The sequence below is a fragment of the Geotrypetes seraphini genome, chromosome 1 (assembly GCF_902459505.1).
Source record: "Geotrypetes seraphini chromosome 1, aGeoSer1.1, whole genome shotgun sequence".
In the NCBI taxonomy this organism is placed as follows: Eukaryota; Metazoa; Chordata; class Amphibia; order Gymnophiona; family Dermophiidae; genus Geotrypetes; species Geotrypetes seraphini.
The window spans coordinates 478,457,023-478,472,297 of NC_047084.1; the positions used below are offsets into that span (position 1 = coordinate 478,457,023).

Consider the following 15,275-nt stretch of genomic DNA (forward strand, 5'->3'; position numbering starts at 1 on the left):
ACCCCCTTGAGACACGGGACTGCCTTCTTAAGCATTTTTTTTGTTTGCTTCTTCATGAGTTGTTCACAGGAGTTGACCCAGTAAAATGGAGCCATAAGGTTTCATTCTTAGTGATAAAATTGATTTTGGGTTGGGGGTTCCTTAAGCAAAGGCTTAAGAATTAAAAGGAGGATGTGAAATCTCTGGCATACGAGAAGTTGAAGTAATAGCTGTAAGAGGGTCTGGCACTATCTGTGAGGGGGGACAACTGCATCCTGTTGGTTCCATGGTGTAATGGTGAGCACTCTGGACTCTGAATCCAGCAATCTGAGTTCAAATCTCAGTGGAACCTATCCCTTCGGTGTTAGTAGATATTTTCAGTGAAGTTCCTCTTTAAACATTCTGTATTCAAGGACTTGCAGAAAGCCCCTGAGAGTGCGCAATCTGCTTTACATGTTACCGTAATCGTATGCATTTCAGGTTGCCTTTCAGAGTGTCTCCTTTGGGATCCCCAATTATGTCTTAAAAGGCTCCATTGCCCTTCTTTATTTCGATCCTGTGGAAAATTCAATATAGCTGAGGACTGATTTTCCCCTTGCTCCTCCTAGGTTGCAGGTGATGGCATTCGGAAGTGGGGGAGTCCAAGTATGGATGGGACTCCACTTTATTTTTACTTTCAGTTTTGCTCTTCCGCATAAATGTAACTCCTTTTAGACCTAAAGTACCATTGGCTTTGAGAAACCGGTTATCTGGTTGCAGAATCTGAATCATGCCATGAGCAGAAATGATTTCACCAAACTTAGCTGAGAAAACTGTGAAGAATTTTGGGGTTCACTTTTCTCCTTGTGATTCAGTTTTTATGCAGTTCTTTCTTTCTCTGTTCGTATAAGTATCTGTCACTTTTCAGGTAGCAAAGCCACTGGTGAATTTATGAAATATGAAGTGACATCAATGGCGGGAACCAAATTCCAAGACCTGATAATACTGACCTCTTCCTTTTGGAGCTACTGCTTGTATCTGAAAACTGAAACTTGGATCTCGCATTCAAGTTGCGCAACGTCATCAGCGTTGGTGGGGTAAAGTGTGCAAAATTTAGGAATTCAGTTTTCTTCCTTTACGCGGGTAAAGGTGGTCGCATGGTAAGGGTTGTTTTTTTTAATGGTCATTACTCTACGTGGGTTAGCAACATGCAAAGTTATGGCTTGTAGACTGAGATGGTTCTTTAGGTTTGATTTGGAGAACGGATGTGAAAATCGCTATATGCCACGAAATGAAGAAGAAGTTGCTACTAATTGTTAATTCGTTGCTTGTTATGGGTCCGATAAATTGTTAAGAGAGAAAAGGCGCCAGGCTTGAATTCTGGTAGCGCTCTTCTTTTGAAGAACAGTAGCTGTGCCCTTAAGGGGGATAGGCTGCAGAGCTGAAGCTAGGCGAGCCCAGCGGGGAGAGCTTTACGGTAAGGACGTAAGGGCCTCTTTTTTGACCTTGAGTTGCAGCAGCTATTTCTCAAAGCTAGTCAAGAATATCACGCGCTGTCATGAAAGAAAATGTCTGAGCCTTCAGTGTCGGAACTGAGTAGTAGAATAAAGAGTGTTGAAAGAAGCCTTTGCAGTTGAGTGCTGGGAGAAAACGAGCATGGAAAGCCATGAAAACGGAGGGAATAGGTGTAAACGAGCAAATGTCTGTAAAGAGCGCTCAGCCAAGTGGTTCCATGGTGTAAAGGTTAGCACTCTGGACTTTGAATCCAGTGATCTGAGTTCAAATCTCAGTGGAACCTGCTCGCTTTTTAAGCTCAACCGCCAGCAGCTGCCCTTATGAGATGAATACTCAAGCCTGTGTAGACTGCTGAATAGGGGCAATGGTATCATAGCAAAGTATGGTCCCTGGAATGAGGTAAATTTAGCCATCTAGCTATCCAAGAGCACAAAGGAAAGAGGAATACAAAGATAGAAGTCCAGGCATGTTGTGCTGGGGATGGGGTGGGGTGGGTGCAAAATTTATCAGGGACCCTTTGGCCCTGCTCGCTCTTCAGCAGCACAGTTGCAAGGAGAGTGGGAAGACCCCCTGAGCTTTTAAAAAGGATGAGATGTCGGTCTTGAATATACTTCCCTTTAAAGGGTAGGTAGAGGGAGGACCCATGCAGGTACCTGCACTTGAGGCGAAGCTTCAGGTGCTGAAATAGCTCAGTTGGGAGAGCGTTAGACTGAAGATCTAAAGGTCCCTGGTTCAATCCCGGGTTTCAGCACCTCTTTTTCTACCTGGTAACCTGGCAGAAGAGGGTAGAAAAATAGCAATTGCTCATGTTCTGTTCAGAGCAAGGGTGTATGCTAGCTGTAGAAGCTTGACCCCCCACACCCCCTTGAGACACGGGACTGCCTTCTTAAGCATTTTTTTTGTTTGCTTCTTCATGAGTTGTTCACAGGAGTTGACCCAGTAAAATGGAGCCATAAGGTTTCATTCTTAGTGATAAAATTGATTTTGGGTTGGGGGTTCCTTAAGCAAAGGCTTAAGAATTAAAAGGAGGATGTGAAATCTCTGGCATACGAGAAGTTGAAGTAATAGCTGTAAGAGGGTCTGGCACATCTGTGAGGGGGGACAACTGCATCCTGTTTGTTCCATGGTGTAATGGTGAGCACTCTGGTCTCTGAATCCAGCAATCTGAGTTCAAATCTCAGTGGAACCTATCCCTTCGATGTTAGTAGATATTTTCAGTGAAGTTCCTCTTTAAACATTCTGTATTCAAGGACTTGCAGAAAGCCCCTGAGAGTGCGCAATCTGCTTTACATGTTACCGTAATCGTATGCATTTCAGGTTGCCTTTCAGAGTGTCTCCTTTGGGATCCCCAATTATGTCTTAAAAGGCTCCATTGCCCTTCTTTATTGCGATCCTGTGGAAAATTCAATATAGCTGAGGACTGATTTTCCCCTTGCTCCTCCTAGGTTGCAGGTGATGGCATTCGGAAGTGGGGGAGTCCAAGTACTGGATGGGACTCCACGATAGTTTTTCTTTCAGTTTTGCTCTTCCGCATAAATGTAACTCCTTTTAGACCTAAAGTACCATTGGCTTTGAGAAACCGGTTATCTGGTTGCAGAATCTGAATCATGCCATGAGCAGAAATGATTTCACCAAACTTAGCTGAGAAAACTGTGAAGAATTTTGGGGTTCACTTTTCTCCTTGTGATTCAGTTTTTATGCAGTTCTTTCTTTCTCTGTTCGTATAAGTATCTGTCACTTTTCAGGTAGCAAAGCCACTGGTGAATTTATGAAATATGAAGTGACATCAATGGCGGGAACCAAATTCCAAGACCTGATAATACTGACCTCTTCCTTTTGGAGCTACTGCTTGTATCTGAAAACTGAAACTTGGATCTCGCATTCAAGTACCCACATGCGCAACGTCATCAGCGTTGGTGGGGTAAAGTGTGCAAAATTTAGGAATTCAGTTTTCTTCCTTTACGCGGGTAAAGGTGGTCGCATGGTAAGGGTTGTTTTTTTAATGGTCATTACTCTACGTGGGTTAGCAACATGCAAAGTTATGGCTTGTAGACTGAGATGGTTCTTTAGGTTTGATTTGGAGAACGGATGTGAAAATCGCTATATGCCACGAAATGAAGAAGAAGTTGCTACTAATTGTTTAATTCGTTGCTTGTTATGGGTCCGATAAATTGTTAAGAGAGAAAAGGCGCCAGGCTTGAATTCTGGTAGCGCTCTCTTTTGAAGAACAGTAGCTGTGCCCTTAAGGGGGATAGGCTGCAGAGCTGAAGCTAGGCGAGCCCAGCGGGGAGAGCTTTACGGTAAGGACGTAAGGGCCTCTTTTTTGACCTTGAGTTGCAGCAGCTATTTCTCAAAGCTAGTCAAGAATATCACGTGCTGTCATGAAAGAAAATGTCTGAGCCTTCAGTGTCGGAACTGAGTAGTAGAATAAAGAGTGTTGAAAGAAGCCTTTGCAGTTGAGTGCTGGGAGAAAACGAGCATGGAAAGCCATGAAAACGGAGGGAATAGGTGTAAACGAGCAAATGTCTGTAAAGAGCGCTCAGCCAAGTGGTTCCATGGTGTAAAGGTTAGCACTCTGGACTTTGAATCCAGTGATCTGAGTTCAAATCTCAGTGGAACCTGCTTGCTTTTTAAGCTCAACCGCCAGCAGCTGCCCTTATGAGATGAATACTCAAGCCTGTGTAGACTGCTGAATAGGGGCAATGGTATCATAGCAAAGTATGGTCCTTGGAATGAGGTAAATTTAGCCATCTAGCTATCCAAGAGCACAAAGGAAAGAGGAATACAAAGATAGAAGTCCAGGCATGTTGTGGTGGGGTGGGTGCAAAATTTATCAGGGACCCTTTGGCCCTGCTCGCTCTTCAGCAGCACAGTTGCAAGGAGAGTGGGAAGACCACCTGAGCTTTTAAAAAGGATGAGATGTCGGTCTTGAATATACTTCCCTTTAAAGTGTAGGTAGAGGGAGGACCCATGCAGGTACCTGCACTTGAGGCGAAGCTTCAGGTGCTGAAATAGCTCAGTTGGGAGAGCGTTAGACTGAAGATCTAAAGGTCCCTGGTTCAATCCCGGGTTTCAGCACCTCTTTTTCTACCTGGTAACCTGGCAGAAGAGGGTAGAAAAATAGCAATTGCTCATGTTCTGTTCAGAGCAAGGGTGTATGCTAGCTGTAGAAGCTTGACCCCCACACCCCCTTGATACACGGGACTGCCTTCTTAAGCATTTTTTTTGTTTGCTTCTTCATGAGTTGTTCACAGGAGTTGACCCAGTAAAATGGAGCCATAAGGTTTCATTCTTAGTGATAAAATTAATTTTGGGTTGGGGGTTCCTTAAGCAAAGGCTTAAGAATTAAAAGGAGGATGTGAAATCTCTGGCATACGAGAAGTTGAAGTAATAGCTGTAAGAGGGTCTGGCACATCTGTGAGGGGGACAACTGCATCCTGTTGGTTCCATGGTGTAATGGTGAGCACTCTGGACTCTGAATCCAGCAATCTGAGTTCAAATCTCAGTGGAACCTATCCCTTCGGTGTTAGTAGATATTTTCAGTGAAGTTCCTCTTTAAACATTCTGTATTCAAGGACTTGCAGAAAGCCCCTGAGAGTGCGCAATCTGCTTTACATGTTACCGTAATCGTATGCATTTCAGGTTGCCTTTCAGAGTGTCTCCTTTGGGATCCCCAATTATGTCTTAAAAGGCTCCATTGCCCTTCTTTATTGCGATCCTGTGGAAAATTCAATATAGCTGAGGACTGATTTTCCCCTTGCTCCTCCTAGGTTGCAGGTGATGGCATTCGGAAGTGGGGGAGTCCAAGTATGGATGGGACTCCACGATAGTTTTTCTTTCAGTTTTGCTCTTCCGCATAAATGTAACTCCTTTTAGACCTAAAGTACCATTGGCTTTGAGAAACCGGTTATCTGGTTGCAGAATCTGAATCATGCCATGAGCAGAAATGATTTCACCAAACTTAGCTGAGAAAACTGTGAAGAATTTTGGGGTTCACTTTTCTCCTTGTGATTCAGTTTTTATGCAGTTCTTTCTTTCTCTGTTCGTATAAGTATCTGTCACTTTTCAGGTAGCAAAGCCACTGGTGAATTTATGAAATATGAAGTGACATCAATGGCGGGAACCAAATTCCAAGACCTGATAATACTGACCTCTTCCTTTTGGAGCTACTGCTTGTATCTGAAAACTGAAACTTGGATCTCGCATTCAAGTTGCGCAACGTCATCAGCGTTGGTGGGGTAAAGTGTGCAAAATTTAGGAATTCAGTTTTCTTCCTTTACGCGGGTAAAGGTGGTCGCATGGTAAGGGTTGTTTTTTTAATGGTCATTACTCTACGTGGGTTAGCAACATGCAAAGTTATGGCTTGTAGACTGAGATGGTTCTTTAGGTTTGATTTGGAGAACGGATGTGAAAATCGCTATATGCCACGAAATGAAGAAGAAGTTGCTACTAATTGTTAATTCGTTGCTTGTTATGGGTCCGATAAATTGTTAAGAGAGAAAAGGCGCCAGGCTTGAATTCTGGTAGCGCTCTCTTTTGAAGAACAGTAGCTGTGCCCTTAAGGGGGATAGGCTGCAGAGCTGAAGCTAGGCGAGCCCAGCGGGGAGAGCTTTACGGTAAGGACGTAAGGGCCTCTTTTTGACCTTGAGTTGCAGCAGCTATTTCTCAAAGCTAGTCAAGAATATCACGCGCTGTCATGAAAGAAAATGTCTGAGCCTTCAGTGTCGGAACTGAGTAGTAGAATAAAGAGTGTTGAAAGAAGCCTTTGCAGTTGAGTGCTGGGAGAAAACGAGCATGGAAAGCCATGAAAACGGAGGGAATAGGTGTAAACGAGCAAATGTCTGTAAAGAGCGCTCAGCCAAGTGGTTCCATGGTGTAAAGGTTAGCACTCTGGACTTTGAATCCAGTGATCTGAGTTCAAATCTCAGTGGAACCTGCTCGCTTTTAAGCTCAACCGCCAGCAGCTGCCCTTATGAGATGAATACTCAAGCCTGTGTAGACTGCTGAATAGGGGCAATGGTATCATAGCAAAGTATGGTCCCTGGAATGAGGTAAATTTAGCCATCTAGCTATCCAAGAGCACAAAGGAAAGAGGAATACAAAGATAGAAGTCCAGGCATGTTGTGCTGGGGAGGGGAGGGGTGGGGTGGGATGGGTGCAAAATTTATCAGGGACCCTTTGGCCCTGCTCGCTCTTCAGCAGCACAGTTGCAAGGAGAGTGGGAAGACCCCCTGAGCTTTTAAAAAGGATGAGATGTCGGTCTTGAATATACTTCCCTTTAAAGGGTAGGTAGAGGGAGGACCCATGCAGGTACCTGCACTTGAGGCAAAGCTTCAGGTGCTGAAATAGCTCAGTTGGGAGAGCGTTAGACTGAAGATCTAAAGGTCCCTGGTTCAATCCCGGGTTTCAGCACCTCTTTTTCTACCTGGTAACCTGGCAGAAGAGGGTAGAAAAATAGCAATTGCTCATGTTCTGTTCAGAGCAAGGGTGTATGCTAGCTGTAGAAGCTTGACCCCCCCACCCCCTTGAGACACGGGACTGCCTTCTTAAGCATTTTTTTTGTTTGCTTCTTCATGAGTTGTTCACAGGAGTTGACCCAGTAAAATGGAGCCATAAGGTTTCATTCTTAGTGATAAAATTGATTTTGGGTTGGGGGTTTCTTAAGCAAAGGCTTAAGAATTAAAAGGAGGATGTGAAATCTCTGGCATACGAGAAGTTGAAGTAATAGCTTTAAGAGGGTCTGGCACATCTGTGAGGGGAACAACTGCATCCTGTTGGTTCCCTGGTGTAATGGTGAGCACTCTGGACTCTGAATCCAGCAATCTGAGTTCAAATCTCAGTGGAACCTATCCCTTCGGTGTTAGTAGATATTTTCAGTGAAGTTCCTCTTTAAACATTCTGTATTCAAGGACTTGCAGAAAGCCCCTGAGAGTGCGCAATCTGCTTTACATGTTACCGTAATCGTATGCATTTCAGGTTGCCTTTCAGAGTGTCTCCTTTGGGATCCCCAATTATGGCTTAAAAGGCTCCATTGCCCTTCTTTATTGCGATCCTGTGGAAAATTCAATATAGCTGAGGACTGATTTTCCCCTTGCTCCTCCTAGGTTGCAGGTGATGGCATTCGGAAGTGGGGGAGTCCAAGTATGGATGGGACTCCACGATAGTTTTTCTTTCAGTTTTGCTCTTCCGCATAAATGTAACTCCTTTTAGACCTAAAGTACTATTGGCTTTGAGAAACCGGTTATCTGGTTGCAGAATCTGAATCATGCCATGAGCAGAAATGATTTCACCAAACTTAGCTGAGAAAACTGTGAAGAATTTTGGGGTTCACTTTTCTCCTTGTGATTCAGTTTTTATGCAGTTCTTTCTTTCTCTGTTCGTATAAGTATTTGTCACTTTTCAGGTAGCAAAGCCACTGGTGAATTTATGAAATATGAAGTGACATCAATAGCGGGAACCAAATTCCAAGACCTGATAATACTGACCTCTTCCTTTTGGAGCTACTGCTTGTATCTGAAAACTGAAACTTGGATCTCGCATTCAAGTACCCACATGCGCAACGTCATCAGCGTTGGTGGGGTAAAGTGTGCAAAATTTAGGAATTCAGTTTTCTTCCTTTACGCGGGTAAAGGTGGTCGCATGGTAAGGGTTGTTTTTTTAATGGTCATTACTCTACGTGGGTTAGCAACATGCAAAGTTATGGCTTGTAGACTGAGATGGTTCTTTAGGTTTGATTTGGAGAACGGATGTGAAAATCGCTATATGCCACGTAATGAAGAAGAAGTTGCTACTAATTGTTAATTCGTTGCTTGTTATGGGTCCGATAAATTGTTAAGAGAGAAAAGGCGCCAGGCTTGAATTCTGGTAGCGCTCTCTTTTGAAGAACAGTAGCTGTGCCCTTAAGGGGGATAGGCTGCAGAGCTGAAGCTAGGCGAGCCCAGCGGGGAGAGCTTTACGGTAAGGACGTAAGGGCCTCTTTTTTGACCTTGAGTTGCAGCAGCTATTTCTCAAAGCTAGTCAAGAATATCACGCGCTGTCATGAAAGAAAATGTCTGAGCCTTCAGTGTCGGAACTGAGTAGTAGAATAAAGAGTGTTGAAAGAAGCCTTTGCAGTTGAGTGCTGGGAGAAAACGAGCATGGAAAGCCATGAAAACGGAGGGAATAGGTGTAAACGAGCAAATGTCTGTAAAGAGCGCTCAGCCAAGTGGTTCCATGGTGTAAAGGTTAGCACTCTGGACTTTGAATCCAGTGATCTGAGTTCAAATCTCAGTGGAACCTGCTTGCTTTTTAAGCTCAACCGCCAGCAGCTGCCCTTATGAGATGAATACTCAAGCCTGTGTAGACTGCTGAATAGGGGCAATGGTATCATAGCAAAGTATGGTCCCTGGAATGAGGTAAATTTAGCCATCTAGCTATCCAAGAGCACAAAGGAAAGAGGAATACAAAGATAGAAGTCCCGGCATGTTGTGCTGGGGAGGGGTGGGGTGGGTGCAAAATTTATCAGGGACCCTTTGGCCCTGCTCGCTCTTCAGCAGCACAGTTGCAAGGAGAGTGGGAAGACCCCCTGAGCTTTTAAAAAGGATGAGATGTCGGTCTTGAATATACTTCCTTTTAAAGGGTAGGTAGAGGGAGGACCCATGCAGGTACCTGCACTTGAGGCGAAGCTTCAGGTGCTGAAATAGCTCAGTTGGGAGAGCGTTAGACTGAAGATCTAAAGGTCCCTGGTTCAATCCCGGGTTTCAGCACCTCTTTTTCTACCTGGTAACCTGGCAGAAGAGGATAGAAAAATAGCAATTGCTCATGTTCTGTTCAGAGCAAGGGTGTATGCTAGCTGTAGAAGCTTGACCCCCCCACCCCCTTGAGACACGGGACTGCCTTCATAAGCATTTTTTTTGTTTGCTTCTTCATGAGTTGTTCACAGGAGTTGACCCAGTAAAATGGAGCCATAAGGTTTCATTCTTAGTGATAAAATTGATTTTGGGTTGGGGGTTCCTTAAGCAAAGGCTTAAGAATTAAAAGGAGGATGTGAAATCTCTGGCATACGAGAAGTTGAAGTAATAGCTTTAAGAGGGTCTGGCACATCTGTGAGGGGGACAACTGCATCCTGTTGGTTCCCTGGTGTAATGGTGAGCACTCTGGACTCTGAATCCAGCAATCTGAGTTCAAATCTTAGTGGAACCTATCCCTTTGGTGTTAGTAGATATTTTCAGTGAAGTTCCTCTTTAAACATTCTGTATTCAAGAACTTGCAGAAAGCCCCTGAGAGTGCGCAATCTGCTTTACATGTTACCGTAATCGTATGCATTTCAGGTTGCCTTTCAGAGTGTCTCCTTTGGGATCCCCAATTATGTCTTAAAAGGCTCCATTGCCCTTCTTTATTGCGATCCTGTGGAAAATTCAATATAGCTGAGGACTGATTTTCCCCTTGCTCCTCCTAGGTTGCAGGTGATTGCATTCGGAAGTGGGGGAGTCCAAGTATGGATGGGACTCCACGATAGTTTTTCTTTCAGTTTTGCTCTTCCGCATAAATGTAACTCCTTTTAGACCTAAAGTACCATTGGCTTTGAGAAACCGGTTATCTGGTTGCAGAATCTGAATCATGCCATGAGCAGAAATGATTTCACCAAACTTAGCTGAGAAAACTGTGAAGAATTTTGGGGTTCACTTTTCTCCTTGTGATTCAGTTTTTATGCAGTTCTTTCTTTCTCTGTTCGTATAAGTATCTGTCACTTTTCAGGTAGCAAAGCCACTGGTGAATTTATGAAATATGAAGTGACATCAATGGCGGGAACCAAATTCCAAGACCTGATAATACTGACCTCTTCCTTTTGGAGCTACTGCTTGTATCTGAAAACTGAAACTTGGATCTAGCATTCAAGTACCCACATGCGCAACGTCATCAGCGTTGGTGGGGTAAAGTGTGCAAAATTTAGGAATTCAGTTTTCTTCCTTTACGCGGGTAAAGGTGGTCGCATGGTAAGGGTTGTTTTTTTAATGGTCATTACTCTACGTGGGTTAGCAACATGCAAAGTTATGGCTTGTAGACTGAGATGGTTCTTTAGGTTTGATTTGGAGAACGGATGTGAAAATCGCTATATGCCACGAAATGAAGAAGAAGTTGCTACTAATTGTTAATTCGTTGCTTGTTATGGGTCCGATAAATTGTTAAGAGAGAAAAGGCGCCAGGCTTGAATTCTGGTAGCGCTCTCTTTTGAAGAACAGTAGCTGTGCCCTTAAGGGGGATAGGCTGCAGAGCTGAAGCTAGGCGAGCCCAGCGGGGAGAGCTTTACGGTAAGGACGTAAGGGCCTCTTTTTTGACCTTGAGTTGCAGCAGCTATTTCTCAAAGCTAGTCAAGAATATCACGCGCTGTCATGAAAGAAAATGTCTGAGCCTTCAGTGTCGGAACTGAGTAGTAGAATAAAGAGTGTTGAAAGAAGCCTTTGCAGTTGAGTGCTGGGAGAAAACGAGCATGGAAAGCCATGAAAACGGAGGGAATAGGTGTAAACGAGCAAATGTCTGTAAAGCGCTGTCAGCCAAGTGGTTCCATGGTGTAAAGGTTAGCACTCTGGACTTTGAATCCAGTGATCTGAGTTCAAATCTCAGTGGAACCTGCTTGCTTTTTAAGCTCAACCGCCAGCAGCTGCCCTTATGAGATGAAAACTCAAGCCTGTGTAGACTGCTGAATAGGGGCAATGGTATCATAGCAAAGTATGGTCCCTGGAATGAGGTAAATTTAGCCATCTAGCTATCCAAGAGCACAAAGGAAAGAGGAATACAAAGATAGAAGTCCAGGCATGTTGTGCTGGGGATGGGTGGGGTGGGTGCAAAATTTATCAGGGACCCTTTGGCCCTGCTCGCTCTTCAGCAGCACAGTTGCAAGGAGAGTGGGAAGACCCCCTGAGCTTTTAAAAAGGATGAGATGTCGGTCTTGAATATACTTCCCTTTAAAGGGTAGGTAGAGGGAGGACCCATGCAGGTACCTGCACTTGAGGCGAAGCTTCAGGTGCTGAAATAGCTCAGTTGGGAGAGCGTTAGACTGAAGATCTAAAGGTCCCTGGTTCAATCCCAGGTTTCAGCATCTCTTTTTCTACCTGGTAACCTGGCAGAAGAGGGTAGAAAAATAGCAATTGCTCATGTTCTGTTCAGAGCAAGGGTGTATGCTAGCTGTAGAAGCTTGACCCCCCCACCCCCTTGAGACACGGGACTGCCTTCTTAAGCATTTTTTTTTGTTTGCTTCTTCATGAGTTGTTCACAGGAGTTGACCCAGTAAAATGGAGCCATAAGGTTTCATTCTTAGTGATAAAATTGATTTTGGGTTGGGGGTTTCTTAAGCAAAGGCTTAAGAATTAAAAGGAGGATGTGAAATCTCTGGCATACGAGAAGTTGAAGTAATAGCTTTAAGAGGGTCTGGCACATCTGTGAGGGGGACAACTGCATCCTGTTGGTTCCCTGGTGTAATGGTGAGCACTCTGGACTCTGAATCCAGCAATCTGAGTTCAAATCTCAGTGGAACCTATCCCTTCGGTGTTAGTAGATATTTTCAGTGAAGTTCCTCTTTAAACATTCTGTATTCAAGGACTTGCAGAAAGCCCCTGAGAGTGCGCAATCTGCTTTACATGTTACCGTAATCGTATGCATTTCAGGTTGCCTTTCAGAATGTCTCCTTTGGGATCCCCAATTATGTCTTAAAAGGCTCCATTGCCCTTCTTTATTTCGATCCTGTGGAAAATTCAATATAGCTGAGGACTGATTTTCCCCTTGCTCCTCCTAGGTTGCAGGTGATGGCATTCGGAAGTGGGGGAGTCCAAGTATGGATGGGACTCCACGATAGTTTTTCTTTCAGTTTTGCTCTTCCGCATAAATGTAACTCCTTTTAGACCTAAAGTACCATTGGCTTTGAGAAACCGGTTATCTGGTTGCAGAATCTGAATCATGCCATGAGCAGAAATGATTTCACCAAACTTAGCTGAGAAAACTGTGAAGAATTTTGGGGTTCACTTTTCTCCTTGTGATTCAGTTTTTATGCAGTTCTTTCTTTCTCTGTTCGTATAAGTATCTGTCACTTTTCAGGTAGCAAAGCCACTGGTGAATTTATGAAATATGAAGTGACATCAATGGCGGGAACCAAATTCCAAGACCTGATAATACTGACCTCTTCCTTTTGGAGCTACTGCTTGTATCTGAAAACTGAAACTTGGATCTCGCATTCAAGTTGCGCAACGTCATCAGCGTTGGTGGGGTAAAGTGTGCAAAATTTAGGAATTCAGTTTTCTTCCTTTACGCGGGTAAAGGTGGTCGCATGGTAAGGGTTGTTTTTTTAATGGTCATTACTCTACGTGGGTTAGCAACATGCAAAGTTATGGCTTGTAGACTGAGATGGTTCTTTAGGTTTGATTTGGAGAACGGATGTGAAAATCGCTATATGCCACGAAATGAAGAAGAAGTTGCTACTAATTGTTAATTCGTTGCTTGTTATGGGTCCGATAAATTGTTAAGAGAGAAAAGGCGCCAGGCTTGAATTCTGGTAGCGCTCTTTTTTGAAGAACAGTAGCTGTGCCCTTAAGGGGGATAGGCTGCAGAGCTGAAGCTAGGCGAGCCCAGCGGGGAGAGCTTTACGGTAAGGACGTAAGGGCCTCTTTTTTGACCTTGAGTTGCAGCAGCTATTTCTCAAAGCTAGTCAAGAATATCACACGCTGTCATGAAAGAAAATGTCTGAGCTTTCAGTGTCGGAACTGAGTAGTAGAATAAAGAGTGTTGAAAGAAGCCTTTGCAGTTGAGTGCTGGGAGAAAACGAGCATGGAAAGCCATGAAAACGGAGGGAATAGGTGTAAACGAGCAAATGTCTGTAAAGAGCGCTCAGCCAAGTGGTTCCATGGTGTAAAGGTTAGCACTCTGGACTTTGAATCCAGTGATCTGAGTTCAAATCTCAGTGGAACCTGCTCGCTTTTTAAGCTCAACCGCCAGCAGCTGCCCTTATGAGATGAATACTCAAGCCTGTGTAGACTGCTGAATAGGGGCAATGGTATCATAGCAAAGTATGGTCCTTGGAATGAGGTAAATTTAGCCATCTAGCTATCCAAGAGCACAAAGGAAAGAGGAATACAAAGATAGAAGTCCAGGCATGTTGTGCTGGGGAGGGGTGGGGTGGGTGCAAAATTTATCAGGGACCCTTTGGCCCTGCTCGCTCTTCAGCAGCACAGTTGCAAGGAGAGTGGGAAGACCACCTGAGCTTTTAAAAAGGATGAGATGTCGGTCTTGAATATACTTCCCTTTAAAGGGTAGGTAGAGGGAGGACCCATGCAGGTACCTGCACTTGAGGCGAAGCTTCAGGTGCTGAAATAGCTCAGTTGGGAGAGCGTTAGACTAAAGATCTAAAGATCCCTGGTTCAATCCCGGGTTTCAGCACCTCTTTTTCTACCTGGTAACCTGGCAGAAGAGGGTAGAAAAATAGCAATTGCTCATGTTCTGTTCAGAGCAAGGGTGTATGCTAGCTGTAGAAGCTTGACCCCCACACCCCCTTGATACACGGGACTGCCTTCTTAAGCATTTTTTTTGTTTGCTTCTTCATGAGTTGTTCACAGGAGTTGACCCAGTAAAATGGAGCCATAAGGTTTCATTCTTAGTGATAAAATTGATTTTGGGTTGGGGGTTCCTTAAGCAAAGGCTTAAGAATTAAAAGGAGGATGTGAAATCTCTGGCATACGAGAAGTTGAAGTAATAGCTGTAAGAGGGTCTGGCACATCTGTGAGGGGGACAACTGCATCCTGTTGGTTCCATGGTGTAATGGTGAGCACTCTGGACTCTGAATCCAGCAATCTGAGTTCAAATCTCAGTGGAACCTATCCCTTCGGTGTTAGTAGATATTTTCAGTGAAGTTCCTCTTTAAACATTCTGTATTCAAGGACTTGCAGAAAGCCCCTGAGAGTGCGCAATCTGCTTTACATGTTACCGTAATCGTATGCATTTCAGGTTGCCTTTCAGAGTGTCTCCTTTGGGATCCCCAATTATGTCTTAAAAGGCTCCATTGCCCTTCTTTATTGCGATCCTGTGGAAAATTCAATATAGCTGAGGACTGATTTTCCCCTTGCTCCTCCTAGGTTGCAGGTGATGGCATTCGGAAGTGGGGGAGTCCAAGTATGGATGGGACTCCACGATAGTTTTTCTTTCAGTTTTGCTCTTCCGCATAAATGTAACTCCTTTTAGACCTAAAGTACCATTGGCTTTGAGAAACCGGTTATCTGGTTGCAGAATCTGAATCATGCCATGAGCAGAAATGATTTCACCAAACTTAGCTGAGAAAACTGTGAAGAATTTTGGGGTTCACTTTTCTCCTTGTGATTCAGTTTTTATGCAGTTCTTTCTTTCTCTGTTCGTATAAGTATCTGTCACTTTTCAGGTAGCAAAGCCACTGGTGAATTTATGAAATATGAAGTGACATCAATGGCGGGAACCAAATTCCAAGACCTGATAATACTGACCTCTTCCTTTTGGAGCTACTGCTTGTATCTGAAAACTGAAACTTGGATCTCGCATTCAAGTTGCGCAACGTCATCAGCGTTGGTGGGGTAAAGTGTGCAAAATTTAGGAATTCAGTTTTCTTCCTTTACGCGGGTAAAGGTGGTCGCATGGTAAGGGTTGTTTTTTTAATGGTCATTACTCTACGTGGGTTAGCAACATGCAAAGTTATGGCTTGTAGACTGAGATGGTTCTTTAGGTTTGATTTGGAGAACGGATGTGAAAATCGCTATATGCCACGAAATGAAGAAGAAGTTGCTACTAATTGTTAATTCGTTGCTTGTTAT

The 15,275-nt window shown here is 44.0% G+C and overlaps 17 non-coding genes across 17 annotated transcripts; all 17 read left to right on the forward strand.

Moving 5' to 3' along the window:
• Positions 1-259: 259 nt before the first annotated feature.
• On the forward strand, positions 260-331 carry TRNAQ-CUG. The gene has a single exon. It is a non-coding gene; the product is annotated as a tRNA-Gln (tRNA).
• Positions 332-1,684: 1,353 nt separating this feature from the next.
• TRNAQ-UUG lies at positions 1,685-1,756 on the forward strand. The gene has a single exon. It is a non-coding gene; the product is annotated as a tRNA-Gln (tRNA).
• Positions 1,757-2,151: 395 nt separating this feature from the next.
• On the forward strand, positions 2,152-2,224 carry TRNAF-GAA. The gene has a single exon. It is a non-coding gene; the product is annotated as a tRNA-Phe (tRNA).
• Positions 2,225-4,022: 1,798 nt separating this feature from the next.
• Positions 4,023-4,094, forward strand: TRNAQ-UUG. Its single transcript has one exon. It is a non-coding gene; the product is annotated as a tRNA-Gln (tRNA).
• A 384-nt stretch (positions 4,095-4,478) lies between these two features.
• Positions 4,479-4,551, forward strand: TRNAF-GAA. The gene has a single exon. It is a non-coding gene; the product is annotated as a tRNA-Phe (tRNA).
• Positions 4,552-4,915: 364 nt separating this feature from the next.
• Positions 4,916-4,987, forward strand: TRNAQ-CUG. The gene has a single exon. It is a non-coding gene; the product is annotated as a tRNA-Gln (tRNA).
• Positions 4,988-6,337: 1,350 nt separating this feature from the next.
• On the forward strand, positions 6,338-6,409 carry TRNAQ-UUG. Its single transcript has one exon. It is a non-coding gene; the product is annotated as a tRNA-Gln (tRNA).
• Positions 6,410-6,812: 403 nt separating this feature from the next.
• TRNAF-GAA lies at positions 6,813-6,885 on the forward strand. Its single transcript has one exon. It is a non-coding gene; the product is annotated as a tRNA-Phe (tRNA).
• A 364-nt stretch (positions 6,886-7,249) lies between these two features.
• TRNAQ-CUG lies at positions 7,250-7,321 on the forward strand. The gene has a single exon. It is a non-coding gene; the product is annotated as a tRNA-Gln (tRNA).
• A 1,358-nt stretch (positions 7,322-8,679) lies between these two features.
• On the forward strand, positions 8,680-8,751 carry TRNAQ-UUG. The gene has a single exon. It is a non-coding gene; the product is annotated as a tRNA-Gln (tRNA).
• Positions 8,752-9,145: 394 nt separating this feature from the next.
• On the forward strand, positions 9,146-9,218 carry TRNAF-GAA. Its single transcript has one exon. It is a non-coding gene; the product is annotated as a tRNA-Phe (tRNA).
• Positions 9,219-11,012: 1,794 nt separating this feature from the next.
• TRNAQ-UUG lies at positions 11,013-11,084 on the forward strand. Its single transcript has one exon. It is a non-coding gene; the product is annotated as a tRNA-Gln (tRNA).
• A 394-nt stretch (positions 11,085-11,478) lies between these two features.
• Positions 11,479-11,551, forward strand: TRNAF-GAA. The gene has a single exon. It is a non-coding gene; the product is annotated as a tRNA-Phe (tRNA).
• A 365-nt stretch (positions 11,552-11,916) lies between these two features.
• Positions 11,917-11,988, forward strand: TRNAQ-CUG. The gene has a single exon. It is a non-coding gene; the product is annotated as a tRNA-Gln (tRNA).
• Positions 11,989-13,339: 1,351 nt separating this feature from the next.
• TRNAQ-UUG lies at positions 13,340-13,411 on the forward strand. The gene has a single exon. It is a non-coding gene; the product is annotated as a tRNA-Gln (tRNA).
• A 394-nt stretch (positions 13,412-13,805) lies between these two features.
• TRNAF-AAA lies at positions 13,806-13,878 on the forward strand. Its single transcript has one exon. It is a non-coding gene; the product is annotated as a tRNA-Phe (tRNA).
• Positions 13,879-14,242: 364 nt separating this feature from the next.
• On the forward strand, positions 14,243-14,314 carry TRNAQ-CUG. Its single transcript has one exon. It is a non-coding gene; the product is annotated as a tRNA-Gln (tRNA).
• The last annotated feature ends 961 nt before the right edge of the window (positions 14,315-15,275 follow it).